The 19,029-nt window shown below is 46.3% G+C and overlaps 1 protein-coding gene across 5 annotated transcripts in view; it reads left to right on the top strand.

Moving 5' to 3' along the window:
• The window catches only part of znf385a (zinc finger protein 385A), a 55,981-nt gene that overhangs the window by 8,922 nt on the left and 28,030 nt on the right, over window positions 1–19,029 (top strand). Inside the window, exon 1 of one of the 5 annotated variants that reach the window (XM_047331248.1) lies at window positions 16,852–16,974. The exons of 2 other annotated variants lie outside the window; for them this stretch is intronic. The gene's annotated coding sequence lies outside the window, so the exon portion shown is untranslated. Of the gene's footprint in view, window positions 1–16,851; window positions 17,048–17,196; window positions 17,421–19,029 lie in introns of those variants that run through there. 2 more of the 5 variants (XM_047331247.1, XM_047331249.1) reach the window with 2 other exon arrangements.

The following is a 19,029-nucleotide window of genomic DNA, read 5'->3' as shown; positions in this document are numbered from 1 at the left end:
GTGCTCGTATGGACGGGGAACAGAGCAAAGTGGAACAATGGTCAGCTAATAGAGAACATGATCACTGGGCTCCTGTTGATGTCGAACCTCTCGACAGACTGTGGCGTCATTGTGATCCGCCGCCATGTTGGGTAGAAAAGAAACGACAGCCTCCGACGCTTCCAACTCGCTGGTGCCTGGAGGGAGCTCCTGGTAATGTCCTCTCGCTGTCACCCAAAATGCTGCCTGATGATTATCTGACAAGCATTCCTGGGACATTCCATTTGGTCGGCCTCATCCTAATGTGCTTTGTAAAGCTCCAGTCACGATCAGTTCATGTTTGGATGCTGTTTCGTGTCTCGTCTGTTTGAGTCAGAGCTGACCTCCTGAGCTCAGGGCCATGTGGTCTATCTGTCTTTTTGTCTTTGTGTTTGTGCGCCCACTCCGGCCTCATCTGTCTTCATGAAGTGTGTCTCTCTGTTGACCTGTCTGCATAGCTATTCACCGGGCTCTCCAGCCCCCCTACCTGTAACTGCCTGCACACGCTCACCTGGTTCTAGAGGTCGGCTCTGAGACACGCCTCACAATAGGTCTTTGAGCAGATCAGCAGTTTTGTTTTTCCCCCCTCCATTTTCTTCATGACCGCTTTGCTCTTTGTGTTTACGTCAAAGTGACACAGTAATTATAACTTCTTAATGAGCCAGATATTTGGTATGCATAGTACAGTCAGTCCCTCCCGGCTTCTTTGCATATCCAAGATGTAACTGGAACGCTTCATTGCAGCTAAAACTCAAGAATTCTGCAGGGAAACATGCTAAACAATCAAAGCGCCGCTACTTCTCAATGCTTTGGAAACACCAAGATATGTACGGTCATAAGTGGGACACTGGCTTCTAATTCCACCATGTTGTTTTGCTGAATATCTTGTTCCCTTTCAGTGGGAATGTTTCATTTCTGGCAGTGACATAGTGTGATGGTATATAGTCCACTGCACTTGACCCAGTTCACCTATGAAAAGCTCCTCCATGTGGCCCGGCACTCATTGACAACACTCATTCCTTTTATCATAATTAGAATATAGCACATATCTCAGGAGTGACCTAGGATAATACAGTAGATTAATGTGATACTGTCTTGTATGGTATGATGTGCGTGGAGGTTGCAGGTTTATGTATGTGAATGTATGTGGCAGCTCTCCTTCTCTGTCTCCTCTCTTCTCCTTTTCCCTCTCTACATCTCTCCTGCTCCTGGTTCGCAGAAAGGACTGCTCAGTCAAAAAGCCACTATAACAGGTCTCCCCCCCCCCCCCCCCCTCCTCTCCTCTATTGCTCCATTTGTTTATGCTGGAGTGACTCCGTGTCAGCAGGTTGTCAATATTGTCTGTAAGAGACTCTAATAAATAGGCCTGTTATTGGACTGGTGGGAAGGCAACCCATTGTGTCTGTGAGTGCATCTGTGTGTGTGTGTGTGTGTGTGTGTGTGTGTGTGTGTGTGTGTGTGTGTAGCACTGCAGAGGTGTCTGTTCCTCTAACTCCCACTGCTTCACTGGCCTCGCTGCAGTGCCCTCTGTCAATGACCATTCATTAAAAGCAAAGGCCACGACGACGCAAGAGTACGCACGGCTACATTTCGTGAATTAAGAGTGATGAGGTCCTTCTCTTTTTCTCAGAACACACACTGAACGTTACGATGATGCGGCTTGTCAGCGCATACACACGGGAATAAAAATGTGGGCTAAAGTTTACACGCACGTCATATCGCCGGCACCTGCCACTGCCGGCAGCTCCGTGCTGTTGCTCTGCGAAGCACAAAAATGCACCTGTGCGTGATTATGGTGTCACATTAGTGCATTCAGCAAGGCGGCCCGGATGACTACTTACTGGGAATCCTGGGGCTACAAGACACCTGGGAGTTGAAGTCTGCAAAATGTTCTGTATGCTTGAACAGTCACTCTGATCACAAAGTGGAAAGAGGTACAGACGATTCTTCACACTGCAGCTCTCTAGGGTTTACAAAGTGGGACTGCTGCCTTTATCGTGCAGAATATTTATTTCTATCTCCTTTTCGGATGTCTTTGTTTAACACTACACTTTTTGATCAAATCCTGATAATAGCTATTGAGCTTTTTCATTGATCACGTGTTGTTTTGTTTTTATTTGTGCTCATGTTCATGCTGAACTTAAGAACTATGCATGCATTTGGAAACTACTAATGAGAAGAACAATATTTCTCATGAGTACTTGCATGACTAGCACTGGCACTAATACTTTTGCCCAGAAAATTGTGGCTCACCTCGAAAAAAAAATTAGCTTTTGGCACTGATTCTGTAAAGTAAATTTGAGGACACAAATACAAACCAGTGCCCAACAATGTATACTGACATAAAGAGGGTTAGTATTATACACTTGTTACACACCTGCTTGTATTATATGTACAGGTCTACTATAAATATATGGAAAAACATATCACCTATAGCTTCAAAACACCCGTGCCTGGCTGCTTTTCAAAGGTCAACATCAAATTTCTTTAATCAAATACAGCAGTTTGCTGCTGCTGTGCTTGAAACTGAATAATGTTATCTTCCTCCTATATTGAGATATATGAAAACACATGAAATATGTATTAAATAAATGTCTGATCCTGCCCTTGTGTTTTCTCTTTGCCCATCATGCTCATCAAATGTAAAATGTGAAAAAAAATTCTATTGATCACCTGACGTGATAAGTCAGTGAGAGTGTTGAAAGGCCCATGACTAACAATTTCCCAAACAGCAGCCAAGCATAAAAACGTTGAGCAAAACTAGCGTTTGACGGCGAAAGGTGTTGCATTAATCATGTCTGCTCTAGTTCTGTGTGCTCAGAAGAGAAGATCGGTTGCAGAGGAGGGGGAGAGAGAAAGAAAAGGCAAACATAAAAATGGAGTGAAAAGTGTCCTCATGAAAGAGAATTACCTCCATCCAGCTCTGGGGGGGGGGGGGGGGGGGGGGGGGGATTCCTCTGAGTGCTGTTGAGATAGGGTTTCACACAAAGACCAAAAGAGAAATCAATTCTCCTTGAGATGCAGCAAGGTCAATTCATAGGAGCATGGCTATAGAGGAGGAAGCTGAATGGGAGGAGGAGGAGGAGGAAGTTGATGAAGCAACCAAAGAATGGGAGAGCGGCACTGAGTGAATGGTGTAGGAGCAGAGAGACTTATGGAGCAGTGAAGGGATAAACTCAGAGAGGAAATGAGCGAACGGCGAGATGAGAAAGCCTGGATGGGGTGGGGAGGGTTTTTTTTGTTTAAAGCTGGCCTATGGGGAGAAAGGGACGCTTCCTCACAACAGCATTCATTGAACTGTAGTCTCTCTGTATCATCTGACTCACGCAGAGAGGAAATGTGAGCGCTGTATCTGACACACTGTCGGGCATGTCACCCTACAGCCCTGCCCGAACTTTACTTATAGCCACAAGGACATCTCCTCACTGTGACCTCATCCACCCAAACAGCTCTGGCTTTACTAGCACAGGGTTTAGCCCGGCACACAGACTGAAGGAATAGTACTTTTGCTTCCAAGAAGCCTTGAGCTTGCTTTTAATCCTTAATGTTACATGAACAGCTCAAAATAGCCTAAAAACTCCACCCCTGACGCCTTCCCCCAGCCATCAAATTTACATTCCAAAATCTGCTCCAGTGTGCTTTAACGGTTTGTATAATTGCTGATGAGATGCAGAAAGGCATGTTGATAAAAAGAAGAAAAGAAAAGGGGGCAGCAGGGTGAGGTCAGCCCTTCCCTTTGTGGCAACGTGCCACAGTGGCTACAGTAAAGAAATGCTCAGTTCTGTGTTGGACGGAGTTCTCGCTAGCAGGTAGTTATGGGATCCGCGTGGCGCAGGGCTTAGTGCAGGCGTCTGGTATGCACACCTGTCTCTACACAAGCTCTTCCCCGAACAAGCGGCCCTACCCCTCAGAGAGAGGGAGGGAGGGAGAGGGTGGGAGGAGAAGGGGCTCTGCCAGGACCTGCACCACAGCTCCCTGCCCCTGCCTAGGGGGAGTTGGGGGGAGGAGAAAAGGGGAGGATCAGGAGGGTGAGGTGCCAGAGGTGTGGATTAGAAGGCTGTAAGGGACAATGTGGTGTGTGAGGTCATCCATTTGCAGTGTGTTACTAAGTCTATCTACCTTGTGGCTGGGGTCTGTCACATGCTGTATTTCAGGCTCTCGCCTTCCATATATGATGAACACATTCATTTGAATATTTCTTTTCTTGCGAAAGGGTACATAAGGATTCACGTGCTAGACTTTGAAGGACGCGCGGAGATGCCAGACAGGACTGCATTCTCAAATCTCCCACTGACAGTCTCTCCGCGCAGCGTCTGTAATCGGACACACGGATGAATGAACGCCTTCTTATATGTTCAACAAAGCTCTCAGCTAACACTGGAACGCGGACAGCGGCTGTTAGCGTGGTTCAAGAGAGCGCTGATGAAATGTAACAAACGGGGGGCAGAGAGGAAAGATGGAAACAAGCATTTCCATTAAATTAGCATAGTCGGGATCGGTGCAGTCGGGAGTGAGCGACTTATCATGGCATTCTTCACATCCGAATACTGTTGGTTAATGTTTGGGCTTGTAATTGGCTGCTCATTCATTTAGCATCGGGGGTTTGACAGTGTGCCATAGCACGGCAGTACCCAGCCCATATATATACTTTGTAACAGCACTGTTCCTGCCTCCGCCCTAAATTTTCTCATTTGCGCCTGTGATAGCTTGTGTAAATGTGAGAGATTGTATTTACAGTAGCACCGAAGGTTTTTTTGTCTCTGTGCTGGGCCAATAATCACCAGCCAGCCACTGCCACAAATCTTCATTAAAGGATTAGCCTGCAGGGAGACAGCTTGTGTGCCTCCGCTTTAGCTGGTGGCCCTGCGTCCAGAGCTTTCAGCCTTGGTCTCTCGCCTCCCTGTGCCCTGTCACAACTTGGCTGCAGCTCACCTGAGAATCTCACACTCACAAACACATGCACACCTTATTTGTGCCGTTCGTGTTTGTCTCAGTCTCCACCCTTCTCTTCCCATCTCGTTCTATCTGTCTTTGTCCCGCATATGTTTGGATCTACATGTGCGTCAGGCTCACACATTCTGTCAGTTTGTTCCCCGGAGGTGCATCAGCTGCCCGGTGGGCACTCATACTCAAGACAGAACAAATTAAGGTCACAGCAGGGAGAGCCGAGGCAGCAAAGGACAACATGATCTGCCAAGTGTATATGTGTGTAATGTGCATGCATATATATATATATATATATATATATATATATATATATATATATATATATATATATATATATACTTTTTTTTGGCCTCTTGCGACCTCTAATCATTGCCATGGCTCCAGAGAAATCCGCTGTCAACTGGCTCTGGTCCTGCTCAAAGGACCATGGACCCTCATTGCACCATTTTGCAGGATAAAAGGTGCCATCCCCCTTCTTTGAATTCAGACTAGAAAACGGCGCGATGAATGCTCGTTTTGAAGGCTCTTTGATATCACCTGATGAAGAGCACAGGATTAAATTCCCTCTTGTTCCCGCTGGGAGCGATGTGACTCATCTAGGGCTGTTGTTTGCCCATCAGTGCTGCTCTGCTACCAGAGGGCTGCTGTTCACACACTTGTGGTGGGTGAATGTACACAGGAGCCACGGACACACGGGAGCCTACTGATGTCGCCTTTTGTTTTTATCTTCACAGAGCAGGTCCTTTTTCAAAAAGAAGACAGGTAGATGGATAGATAAATAAAGATTCTACCGCTGGGGTCCAGAAGTTCCAGAGGACTCCTCCCTGCCACCCTGAGCCTCAGACCTCCCCTGAAGGGCAGTATCGTATTCTGCCTGACTGTGCGCGCCTGTGTAATCCATAGCTGCAGGGAGGGTGACCTTCACAGCGGGCAGCCGCACAGCAGCCTGCGACACAGGCACTCGGGGAAGATGACAGACTGGGCAGAAAGGGTCCTGGGGGCAGGACATCGCGGTTCCTGACAATTACCTTTTCACATTAGCTCTGATGAAAAGTTGTAATTTTGAATTTGTGATTCTGACAAGGTTGTTCTTTTTACTTGTTTTCTTTTCAATCATTCGAATAGGGTAAGGGGAAATTCCCGTCGGAGAGAAATTTGTCAGCATCTATTCGCCATTACATCCTTTTCCTGCAGTTTGCTCTGTGTCTTGAAGGGGGGGGGGGGACTATTTATCATTTAATTGTTTGCACCCTGCTGCCTGAAGTAAAGGTGAAACCAGAGCCAGAATATGTTTATGACAGTTATGCGAGGAGATGACAAAGTCAAATAAGTCCCTGCTCATGTACGACGCTTGTCCCCACTGGCCCCTGATGGAGAAAGAGAGCAGAGCTGAATGAGGGCTGGGGGTGCTGCTGTGTGTGCATGGTGCAGAACAAGGTGAGACTCTTTATGGTACAGTCCACCTCGCTCTCTCTCCCTCTGCCCCACACGCTCACCCGCTCTCTGTTCTTTTCCTTTCACACCTTTCCTTTCTTTTACTCACTCTTGTCAAATGTACACAATTTCAGGGGTTCTCGGCGGAGACGTTCAAGCCTCCCCTGAGTCTGTATTGGCACACTGTGACCTCAAAATGGTCTTCTCTAGCGCTCTGCCTTTCCTCCATTCTCCTCTCCCCTCGCTCTGTTTTCCTTTGACTCCCTCTCCCTTTCTCCGGCGCTGCTTTAGCAGCTCCATCTCACTGAGCCCCTCTATTTTCGTCAGAAACAATCACTGTATTTTCCGTCTCACTGCCCCGTGTTGCCGCAGTCTGAGACTCTGATAGCAGGAGGGGGAAAGAGCGATGAGAGTAGAGGGGGCGGGCATGGAACGTGCAACACGCAGGGCAGAAGAGGGAAACGCTGCACAGCGGCTTGCTGTCATCGTCACTGTAGCATCACATCTGTCCGTCCTTTTAACAGCTTACCCGCACCGCCTCCATCACCAGGCTGCGGGTTAGCTGTGTGTCGATGGCATGAGGCCACTGACACCACAAGGACACCACGGTGTCAGTGGCCTCATGCACGCATGCACAGTGACTGATACAAGCAAACAACCTGCATATGCATACTTCATCACTGCTGCTGAGTGTCGCCACGGTGCCTATGGTTATTTGGATTTGAGTGCTAGCATACCCAGAATAAGTGCAGCACAAGTACGGCCAAGAATATAAATCTTATGCAAGACATTAAGAAATCTTTGCCATAGCTGTATTAAGCTGTGGTCAAATCTAGAATAGATCCAGGAACTGCAATTGCGGCCTTTGATATACACATGTGGCAGAATGAGAACGAAAAGAAGCAATCTGCTGTTTCCCTGTGGCGGTTTGTATTGTTGCAGATACCGACCAGTCTACCAGCTGATCCTCTTTGGACACATTCACAACCATGCACACACACACACACACACACACACACACACACATGTAAACATATGTCAGCATTAGCCTTAGGGGCTGCATCAATATTCATTGAATCTGAAACTCTGACTTGTCCCATTGGCTTGGTCCAAGACAGACAAGGGAGGGTTTTACTCGGAGGATAATTGCTGGTGATAAACTACCTCTTCAGACACCGCTACATTGATTTGGACAGAGCATTTGTGTAAGGGAAAGTAACAGTGATAGATTTCAACACTTTGCAGCGTGGACCCGGCGAGCATTTGAATAAAACATTGTGCACGCACAACATTGTTGGGGAAGGCCATTAACTCTCCGATGAGTAGAAAGTGGCACAGCCAGTGTGTGAAGCTGTGTGTCCCCACACCACTCAGACAAACACATCCATACGACTAGCGGTGTGTGTCAACATGCTCCACGATTACTATTCTAATCCCAGAGCAGCACACAGGAGACCACAGGAGATCCTCATGATCAGACAATAGACTCGAACACAGTCTCGACGTACGTGTAGAATTCCATTTTCACTCAAACACACACACTAATATTCTCCATTTTACAGGCCGTTTGTAAAACGATGTTTCTGACAATCAGCATAATGTAAATGGGATCTGAGATGTGCTTTGCTATCACATGTACACACACACACACACACACACACAAACACACACATGAACAATGCATCTCAGCAGTAGCTATTCAGACACCAATTGTATAGCACTTCAGCAGTAATGTCATGTTAATGTGTTGTGAGTGTTAGAGATTTCATGGTGTGTTTGTGGAGCAAGGAGCGCCTGGAGGGTAGAGAGGAGGACGTTTGTGTGTGTGTGTGTGTGTGTGTGTGTGCCTGTGTGCATGTGTTCATAAATGTGTGTTTGAATATTTGCAGGGTACACAGTGTTCAGGTGCTCTGCCTCTGAGACCAAGACCCCTTCAGTTAGTTCCTTTTTAATTTAATAAATGCAAACATGAAGGTGGGACAGGGCAGATGTGTGGTGTGGCGGGGGCTTATTCTGAAAATGTTTTGATTAATTTAACAGAGGTGTTTTTACACCTGATGTGAAAACATGTTCGGTGAAGAGTTAGAGGCTGTGAAGATTTTCCATATTTTTAGATAGATATTGACTAGATATTAAACCTGCTGAAAGCTAAAATTTTGATGGAGTCAAATAATTTTTATTTTATTTGAGGTGTTCTCCTTGCTTTGAATGAGATCATTTGCAGAGCATTTTCCTTGTTGGTGACCAGCACTGTAAGGTTTCTTAGATCTGCTGTTTTAACTGCAACTAAATTGAACTTAGAAATCCACTTTTGATTTTCCAAGACATATTCACTGCACTCTGCCACTGCAGGCGAGCATTTTTTTTTCTCATTCCAAGGAGGAAGAAAAAGGAAGGAAGTTAATTGTTAGTTTGTCAGAGTTCTATGAGTGTCAGCAGACCCGAAATATCACAATTCTACGTATATATAACAGAATTGTGAGAACACTTCAGCTGTTATTGTTTAAATACACCAGATTCATAAACCATATAAAGCTCAGCGAATTAAGCTGCTTTGTTTGACAGTATAACCTGAACGTATTAACCCAGCACATTAATCATGTCATTAGTAAATCTATCCAGTCTATTTAAAACAAATTGTGTGACATAATGCGCTTTGTGGTTTGTCGTTTCTGATGTGGAAGCCCCATCACTCCCACATGTTGTTTTATTCAGCTGCATGACAACCTACTTCATTCAAATTGATCCTGATAATACGTAAAAAAAACCAACAAACAAAACAACTTAGTTATGCATCACCTATTACACAATTATAGAACAGACAGAAGCAAATTCTACATAATGAGCCAGGACTACACGTGGCTTGTTGAGAGATGGCACTATTGAGAGAGTTCCCCTTTGCAGTGTTGTGCAGATTTGGGATACGAGTACTTCTGTGAGCTTGACATCTTTCATTGTCACCGCGGTCTCCTCAGGATTGGACATGTGCTTGCGCTGCACATCTCTCTGTTTCTCGTGCACACGCATGCACACTGACTCACCGTGGTACCACTGCGCTGTCCTCCAATATTAATACATGATGCAGATGATGCTGTGGGACTGTATACATGTCCCTGTCACAGAGGAGAGAGAGAGGGAGGGAGAGAATTTTGAATGCATGGCATGTGGAGTTAGGATAACCATCTTTTCTGCAGCTCCTCCACCACACTGTTCAATTACCATTTACTGCAGAGAAAGAGAGAGAGAAGGGGGCAGGGGGGGTGGGGGGGGGGGGCAACGGCGACGACAGGAGAGGAGGAGGAGGAGGGGAACTGCTCAGCGATGCAGGGGATGAGGGAAGTAGATGCGAGAGAGTTGGCGAGAACAGAGTACAAAAACGGAGGAAGAGCGACAGAGGTGGGGAGAAAGCAGAGGACATAGGGTGAGATGTGGTGCAGAGCTGACAAAAAGAAGAATGGTGGACACACAGTGTCACACACACACACACACACACACACACACATCAGGTGTCAGGTATAGGGTCAGGTCCTGACACTACATGACCGGGAGTGCTCAAAGGTTCCAGCAGTATACAGGAGGTGTAAAATCAGTATAACAACCCTGTACATCATGCATGGCTTCTGTTATGAAACACGACCACTGTTCCTGCTTTGATAAGTGTCATGGGCCCGTGAGTGTAGCCTTAAAAAAAAAACTTATTCAAACAGACTATTCCCTGCTCTCTGCATGGGGTCCCAACCGTACCAAATTGAGATATACAGGGATGAAGCTTGATCCGCCAGCTCCTCTCATCACTTCTCCCCCTCTTTTCTGCATCCCCCCTTTTTAAAATTCTAATCCCTCCCTCCCCATCTTTCTTCAACTCCCTCCTTCCTTCAGAGTCTGTGTGTGTGTGTGTGTGTGTGTGTGTGTGCGTGCGTGTGTGTGTGTGTGTGTGTGTGTGTGTGTGTGTGTGTGTGTGTGTGTGTGTGTGTGTGTGTGTGTGTGTGTGTGTGTGTGTGTGTGTGTGTGTCCTCTCTACTCGGCTCTGGCTCCAGTATACGGAGCAATTACAGAGATGATATCCACTGTCAGTCAGCGGCTCACAGATGAAGCCGGGCCTCTTTAACATGCTAATGGAATGCCAGATTCAATCAGGCCTTTGTGTGGCAGAGGGGAGGGCAGCGCTGCTCATTAAAAAAAAATAATAACAATAACAATGAGGCCCAGGCTGCAAAGGCAAGCAGCACCTAAGCCATGGCATTTCCTCTTTTACTCTGCCAGCAAACACTCCTGGCCCTCTCGCCCCTTTTCTACCCATCCTTGCTTTTCCCTCTGATCCTCAGACGCATCAAACCTCCAAGCAGTGGCACGAGGTGGGAAGGTAGCATGAGGCGCAAGAAGAAGTGGAGGAAAACAGGCAGATTGCCTGATGGTGCAGACTCCTGGAATCATCTGACAAACTAAAATAGATTATGTCAAGTCAGCTCCCTGTCCCATCCACCTTTTGCGAACTGTCTCTGTTCTCATGCCCCAATAAGGCTTCTGTCCCCCAACACTCCTCCACACACACACACACAAACACACACCAAAGTGTTACATTGAATTACATTGATTTCCTTCAGACTTGCTCCTCGCGAATCTCCCGGAGATTTTTCCTGCCATCTTCTCACACGGGCTCAATCGGAAATTTAAATGTTCAGAGCAGCATTTGCGGATATTTGCGTTGAGCTTCAGTGAGTCAGGGTAGCGCCCCTTTGCTTAACTCCACTAAAGTCATGCTTAGCGACATGACAGAGATATGAGAGTGGTATCAATCTTCTCATCTAACACCCAGAAAGCGAATAAAGGCATTTCCCAAAATGTTGAAACAGTTCAACAACTTATTGGAAATAGCACAACAGTCATCTAGTATTTGACTTTCATGAATTTGATTGACTAAAGAGAAGGGTCCGGACTGATGTAGCAGAGGTCCCTGCTGCTGTAAGTTATGTAATGAGTCTGAACGTGTCTATGACCATAGACCATAGTGAGGCGTTCTTAAATGTCAGTGTGAACTGAGGAAATGTTCAGCCAAGGGACATGATATTCGCTTCAGCAGGGTTTTGATTCACAGGGATGAAGGTCTGATGTAATCCAGCTGTCACATTTAACAAGCATATTGCACCACGTTCAGCATCTGATATCCTCATTACTCTCATTACCTGGCTGCTTTGGATAGATTTTCAAAAGCCCGGTGCTCCTTTCATCCACCGTGCGCTTTGTTTAAGATCTCTCCATGGAGGTGTGATTCATGGAGTCCCAGTTCCTCCTTATTCATCCCGAAACCACACTGGAGAATGGAAGTTTGTGTGCGAGTTTGTGTGGGTTTAATGTTCACATGTGGAGAGATTTATTACAAGCAAGATCACCCCGTACTCGCTGAATAATGCATCGCCTGCTACCATCTAAAAAAATATGCTGAATAGGCCTCAGCTGAGCTTGAACGTGTGGGAGGTGTTATGAAAACACACAAAGCTTGCTCTCAGTTTAGCTTCAACGTACGGGACAACCGAGGGAATGCGTTGCTCTCTGCCTTGGCAAATGACCTCAGGTCTGGTTCTAGGAGGTTTCCCTCTTTCATATTATATATGATTATATGACAATATGATTATGATTATAATGAGCTGGCACACAATGTCGGCCCAGCATTTCTTTTAAAAGATACGTTCTTGTTTTAACCTCTAAACATGCTCGATGGCTTGCTCTGATTGTCTGAGTGAGTGCGCGCACACACCTCCCGAGCTGCCTGCAATTCTATACAGGGGCAGATGACGGAAGCTGATTTAAACAAAAGTGTCATTTGTGGTCACACCAATGCCAAGTGACATTACATAGGAGACCCACCGAGCACTTAAAGAGATTGGGCCGTGGTTATGCTGCCCAAGGATGAGCAGAGAGCACCGTGTTAGAGGACATGCTCGTTTGTTAGGCTACTCCATATTCATAGACAATACACTGCAGGGCTGCAATGAAAGCAGTGGTCGTCACCCGTAAGATATCCTCCCCCACTCTATTTGGCTGATAGCATATTGCCCTCTAGCCTCCCTGGGGAATGGAAGAAATTAAATGGACTGGCAAACACCGGGCGAGGGTATATTATGGCTGATGTTCTTCAAACGGGACCAGGTTTATTTATTTATTTAATTTTTTCAAATCCCCACATCCACCTTTTGCCAGCCCATCATGCCTCCTCCTTTTCCTCCTCAGCCCTGGGGGCTGCTGGTTTAATCTCAAAGAGAATCTGATGCCTTTGTTGCTCTCCTCCAAAGTGTATTTAGGTTGATCCACCTGTATGTGGCTGAGTGATAGAATTCCATACCCGAGGGTACGTGTTTCTGGGAGGTGCATGGGAACAAAGTCGCCGGCTATTGTTCCACCTGGGTGTGTGACCACCGTCCCGAACAAGGGGAGGAGATGGGAGAGACATGTGGGTTTGGGTGGGGGCTGGGCGGCAGGAAACAAGTGGGAGTGGATCCGGACAGGCACAGGACAGGTGGAGAGAGGCAGAGGGGGCGCATGTTCCGCTGCGCTGCCTTCTTAGACTCAGAAGGTCACCTTGTCTTCTTTTTCTCCCTCTCTTTCTGCTGTTCTCTCTCCCCCTCTTTATCCCCCTGTTCCTGTTTCAGTGCACCGATACACAAACCGCATTTCTCTCGCCTTTCTACCGGCGCTATATGTCTAATCTCTGCCCGCTGCAGTGGATCACTGTCTCTCAGCAGACACAACGAGGTAGTGCGGCTTTCCCACCTTCAGTGCATTCCAACACTTCATCCATCACTGACTAAGACATCGCCCCCAGCCAGCGACATGCAGACACATCTCCATTGGACAACTCTCTGATCATCTTACAGACCAGACTGGCCCTCAGCCAAGGGAGGAGCGTTCATTACAAAAGAAAAACACATAAAAAGATAGAAACCGGAGGAAGAGAGTGCAGACAGCAGGGAATCTAAAACAGGGCGGGGGTGTTGGAAGGGATTAATATGGAATCTGCTGTGAAGCTTTTGGTCTTATTAGCTGCTGGATGTCAGGGGGTTTGTTCCCAATTAAGTTTCTATCACAGAAACTGCTCAAACTGCTGGTCTTTACATAATACAGTTCAGTATTTTGGGTGTTTGTTCATTTGTTTGAATGTACTCTTTTTATACCAGCGCTCCGGGAATGGAAATATGAAGATAAACACCATATTTTTGAATTCCCAACTTGTCACCTGTGTGTTTCACAGGTGAGGATGGCAGTTTATATTGTCATCTAAAATTCACAGTAACGAGTATATATTCGAACAGTGAGTCTAGTGAGCCATAGCTAAAAGTATCAGATGTATGAACATTTCGTACCAGTGTTCTACAACTGCCATTATCTGTGAAAAATGCATTTTCCAGAGCTGTCTTTCAAGTATCTAAGGCAGAGAGTATTTGATTCTCAAGATACATATATACATATTTGTATATATTTGACATTTTTGATGGAGTATTCCTTCAAAAGACCAGGTTCAGATTTATATTAGGATTCATGTTACATAAAGAGTGTCAGCGATGTAACCGTGTTGGTCAGGATTAGAGCAAAAAGGTTGAAGCCAGGGAATGACTGTAAGCCCGTGCCCCGACAAGGGTAACCACACAGGGGTGTGTGTTTGCTCATATGTGTGTGTGTTTGTTTTATGCGCTCATTGTGACCTTCTCTCTGTGTGAACACTGTAGCCGCGCTACATGCCGTGTCTCTACACTTGGCCTGCGCTGCACTGTTCTCTTTGTGTTTCCATCATTCCTGGCTGTCCTCATCCATTAGCCCTGACAGCTATTTGTCTGTCATTACTGACCTCAAAACAGCACAAACACTCTCCGTCACAACACGCACACACACACACACACACACACACGCACACACACACACACGCACACACACACACACACAGGCTTCACACTTGCTGAGCCTTGCACTGCAAAATGATTCTGTGCCTGCGTTGTGTTTTAAACTGAATTATATATAATGCTTTCATCACAGAGGGGGCTATAGAGATAAATGTCGCATTGGAATGTGATGAGACTGAAGCCATTTTAAAACAAAAATCATTAAATCTATTAAACCTCTCCTCATTGAGTTGTTGCAAGTTGCAACATGAAGCCCAACGTATATGGCTACTCCCCCAAAGTATCATCGCTATCATTGTCAGTGCTGTCATTGATTTAAGGTGGAACCAGAGACAACCGGGATATAAGTCATGTGGGAAGAAAGAGCTGTATCATTTTACCAGCCCACCTTTGTTGCCCTTGGATGGATAGATGATACAGATCCATTGTGAAAAAGAAAAGAAAAAGAGTGAAAGGCATTTGGCTTTGCAGAGCTGATCACGGCGTATCTACAGACTGAATTAGGAAGGTCGCTGTTGAAGAGATCAGCCCTGCAGATCTGTGTGTGCATGTGTGTGCATGTCAGTGTGCGAGTGCGTCTCGACGATTGTGCGTTGCACCAACGCACAATCGCTCATCCCACAAGTTTCAAAAGCCAACAGTCTCCAAAAGTTCAGTTACTGCCGAACGAGTAGCCAGTCAGAGATTTATTATGGGGGGATTTAAAGGGGTGTGCGTCTGCTTGCTTTTGGGGCTCAAGCACATGTATTAGCCTTAAAAGTGTAATTGTGGAGCTGAGGGCTGACAGGCAAAGTAGGCAGGCGTATCGGTGACATACCGTCTTCACCCTCATTCCATTGTACTATACTCGCACCATGCCTCCTCCCTAGTTACCATCGTTCTTCACTCTGTCTTTCTCGGAATCCCCGGTCAGCAGCTCCTCTGTGTCTACCGAAGACACAGACTGGCAATTACATCCTCCTAGCCTTCATTCAGCTACTTAGGGGAGATCAAGGTAGGATTTTTTTGGGGGGGCGGGGGGGCTTTTTGGGGCCTGCCTCCATCATATTATATCACTAGGGTGTCATTACCACCCCCTTCTACTCTGTCATTATGCACAATACTCCCCTTTGGGAGAGACTGAAGGTTTACCTGCCTTATATAAAGTATGTCTGTGTGTGTATATTTTTTGGAGCTGATGTGTGTCTGGTGTTATTTATCATATAGGTGATAATATATTTTGAATAGAGGCTGCTCTTGAAATGGACTGAATCTGGAATTAAGTTCTCTGATGAGATTGCAAACGGTAACAGATTGAGTCTCGCTTGTGTGCATGTGCAAAAGGGAGAGCAGTCATTTGGCCTTTCAAGTAAAAATGTAAACTATGCGCATGAGACTTTGAAGCTGTTCTAACTTTGTTTGACCTTCATTATACGGGTTCTTGGGCATTTTGTTTTTATTCTACCCACAGAGCATAATGCCATGCGTGCTGCGGGGCTGTACTTTACTCTTACTTTACGGTACAGTGAAATTAGTAAAATTGCTGTTCTCCAAATTGGTAGGTTGGGCGAAACTCTAAAAGACCTACAATTAGCAGGCAAAGTTTGACACCCTCCTTCTTATGCAGAAATGTACACAGACACAAACATGTTGCCTGTGCAGTTAGGCTGCACAAAACATTTCAAAAACAAAGTTATAACTCATTTATAAGCTATTTAGGTAACCCGTCACATTTCATTATACTGGCACGCACTGTATAGCTTTTTTGCAGTCGTGTGTGCGTGTGTGTGTGTGTGTGCGTGCGTGCGTGGGCCTCACTGCAGTGCTTATATTTAGATTAAGGACTGAGACATGTTCTGACTAATACTTAGCACCGTGCTGAAATCATGAGCAGCAACCACTGTATCATCTCACAGAAACTAAGCCCTCACAGCCTTTTTTTAAACTATCCAACAGTGCACACAGTGTCAGGAAGGAACACGCACACACACACACACACACACACACACACACATACCTTACATGCAACATGAATGCAAACAGAAAGGCCAACTCTCATTTGTGGCAACCACACAAGTTTCAGCTTTCCCTTCATAATCCTCCCATTAAAGCATAACAGCAGCAGCCAGCAAACCAAACAGATCTTTATCACCATCCACCAACCTCCTGTGCTTATATTAACCCTCATAGGATGCTCGGAATTAGCATGCTATGATTAGAAAAGATGGGGGAAGATAAAGTTTGAAAAGGAACATGCATTCATAATTTCATAATCCCTTTCAGGTGCTGTACAGTACAAACTTGAGGTTGCTGCATGCTTTGATGTTTCCAGAGGGGCTCAGCGGCACACTCTAGTGGCCACTTCAAACCTGTCAACCAGTCGAACCTGCTCCAGCTTTTGAGGGAGGTTTTGTTTGATGTTAGCGTGATGCGTTGCTGACCGACTCCCAGCGCCATGTGTGCCTTGTTGCTTCCTCTGATGAAGTGCATCACAACCCGGGAGACAAACGCTGGGAGTCCCTAATTCATTGTTAGCAGAGGCTGAGGCGGCCATCCGCACGAAGGATGCTGCTCCCAGAGCCGTCTGTGGGGGGGGGGGGGACCAAGCAGCGGAGGTTACAGCCACCAGAGAAACACTGGTGGCTAATGATCTTAAGGTGACAGGGGAGGCAAACGTAAAGCAGTCATACGCTTGATGAGGCATGTGAGTCAGAGGAATGTTGCCTTTATTGGGCCTGACTGGATAATCCTATATGTGCAAACCTGAGTGCTTTGAGGTAATAGAGAAAAAGTGAATTCAGTCTTTTGGAACAGTGTGTGTGTGTGTGTGTGTGTGTGTGTGTGTGTGCTTGTGTGAGCAGCACTTTTGGCCGGGCCTGTGATCCTGCTGATTGCACCGGTGGTCAGGTGAAAGGGAGGCACAATGTCCTGCTGAGCCCGAGACTGGAAGGGAATACTGAATGGAACGGGACCAAATTTCCATTCTCTCTCTCTCTCTCTCTCTCCCTCTCTCCCTATCTCTGTGTCTCGCTCACCTTGTGTCCACCCTCTATCACGCTGCCTCCACTGCTGAAATGAATTGGCTATTCCTGTAATCCTGGTCACAGCTGTGTACAGCGCAGGATACACACTGAGCGGATCACGGGAGAGGTAAGACGCGAATTTTAAAAAGAGAGAGAGAGAGAGAGAGAGAGAGAGCGATGGTCAGAGAAATGGAGAGGGACAGACGGACGGATGGGCAGCCATCCGTCACACTTTGCAACCCATGTGAAATAGTAAACCAGCAGGGATGCGGTAAAAAAATCTGATAGCTTTGTCTGACTACAATATGAAAAGAAGTCATTTCGGTCACGAGAATTCTCCTCTTCTGTCGGATTGAAATAGTCTGGCAACCCCAGTCTGTATCCCTGCCATGAGTTTGTCAATGTGCAGACAGCCACTATCCTCTGATCTGTCAGATTGTGTCTGAGGAGCAACTAATGGTTTTCCTACAGTACGAGGCTGGTGTACTCTGTTGTGTGTGCATGTGACAGTGAGAGAGGAGAGGAGGTTTGATGAGAAACTATGTCGGGGTCTGCGTTGAAGCTCCCAGCGCAGCTCCCGGTCTCTTTAAATCCTCCCGCTGACTCAGAGGACTGTCAACAATGTATACATGGATCTAGGGCAGGTTTTCTCAGGCTTTACAGCCAAGAGTTAGTGTGAAATCTCAATACATGGCACAGTTACTCACTGCCGCCGCTGCTTGGCACAACATTTCAAGAAGCAGGATTTTTTTCTTTTCTTAGTTGTTGTTTCATTAATCACAGTCAACTTCTCAAATGTATTTTATCTTATTCCTGTTTCTGTTGGTAATATTCCAACATCATGAGTATCGACAGCAATTCACTACGTCTCCGGGCCATGTGGAAGACAGGTGCCCGCTTCACGGCCCTGCAGAATGGCACGTTGGCAGTCTGACTGTTACCACCTCGCTCTCCCTGGCTCTGCTGCCAACAACCCTGGCACATCTGTGTCTGTCCAGCTTGCCGTGTGCCAACTGGCCCATTCTCCTTGTTCTCTCCTGAATGCACCCAACGCCCATGGGGGAAGAAGGCTGAGCGCAGTGTGGCACAACCTACACAGCCTGTTAGATAATCTCAAGACATGAAAAGATTCTCTTAGCCTAGATTCTAGAAACAGATTTTTTTTTTGTTCTGCAGCGTAGGCAAGGAAAACACCCGACGGGGAATATACAAGAGTCTTCCTCTATCGGCTTCTGTTTCTAAAGTCAACACAATCCTGAATGAGTATAATAATAATAATTCTGATGTATGTATTGTGCATGTATTTCGAAACAGGCAGTGTTTCATAATACATGGAGGCTATGACCCCCCATCTGTTATTCACACTTGCACTGTGTACACAAACACACACACACACACACACACACAGTGTTGGAAATTAAATGTGTCCCATGAAGAAACGGGATTGGGGGGGACATTGATAAATGTGTGTGTGTGTGTGCGTGTATGTAGTGGAAGGGGTGATGTGACCAATAGCAGAATTATCAGGGCCGCGTAGACTGGCAAATTATTCCAAATAGGAGAATCAGTCACTCTCTCCTTTGATCTCTCTGCCGCCTGCTCTTTAATTTGAACCCTCCTCATCTTCCCCCTTACAGTCGGTCTATACTGCATCAGTTTTCATCTTTAATTCCGCCCCCTCTGCCTCCACCTGGAGACAGCCTGTTTTGTCCTTTCTTAATGTTATCGGTGCATGC

Source organism: Scophthalmus maximus, chromosome 3 (genome assembly GCF_022379125.1).
Source record: "Scophthalmus maximus strain ysfricsl-2021 chromosome 3, ASM2237912v1, whole genome shotgun sequence".
Classification (NCBI taxonomy): domain Eukaryota; kingdom Metazoa; phylum Chordata; class Actinopteri; order Pleuronectiformes; family Scophthalmidae; genus Scophthalmus; species Scophthalmus maximus.
This window is presented reverse-complemented; position numbering and strand designations above follow the sequence as displayed.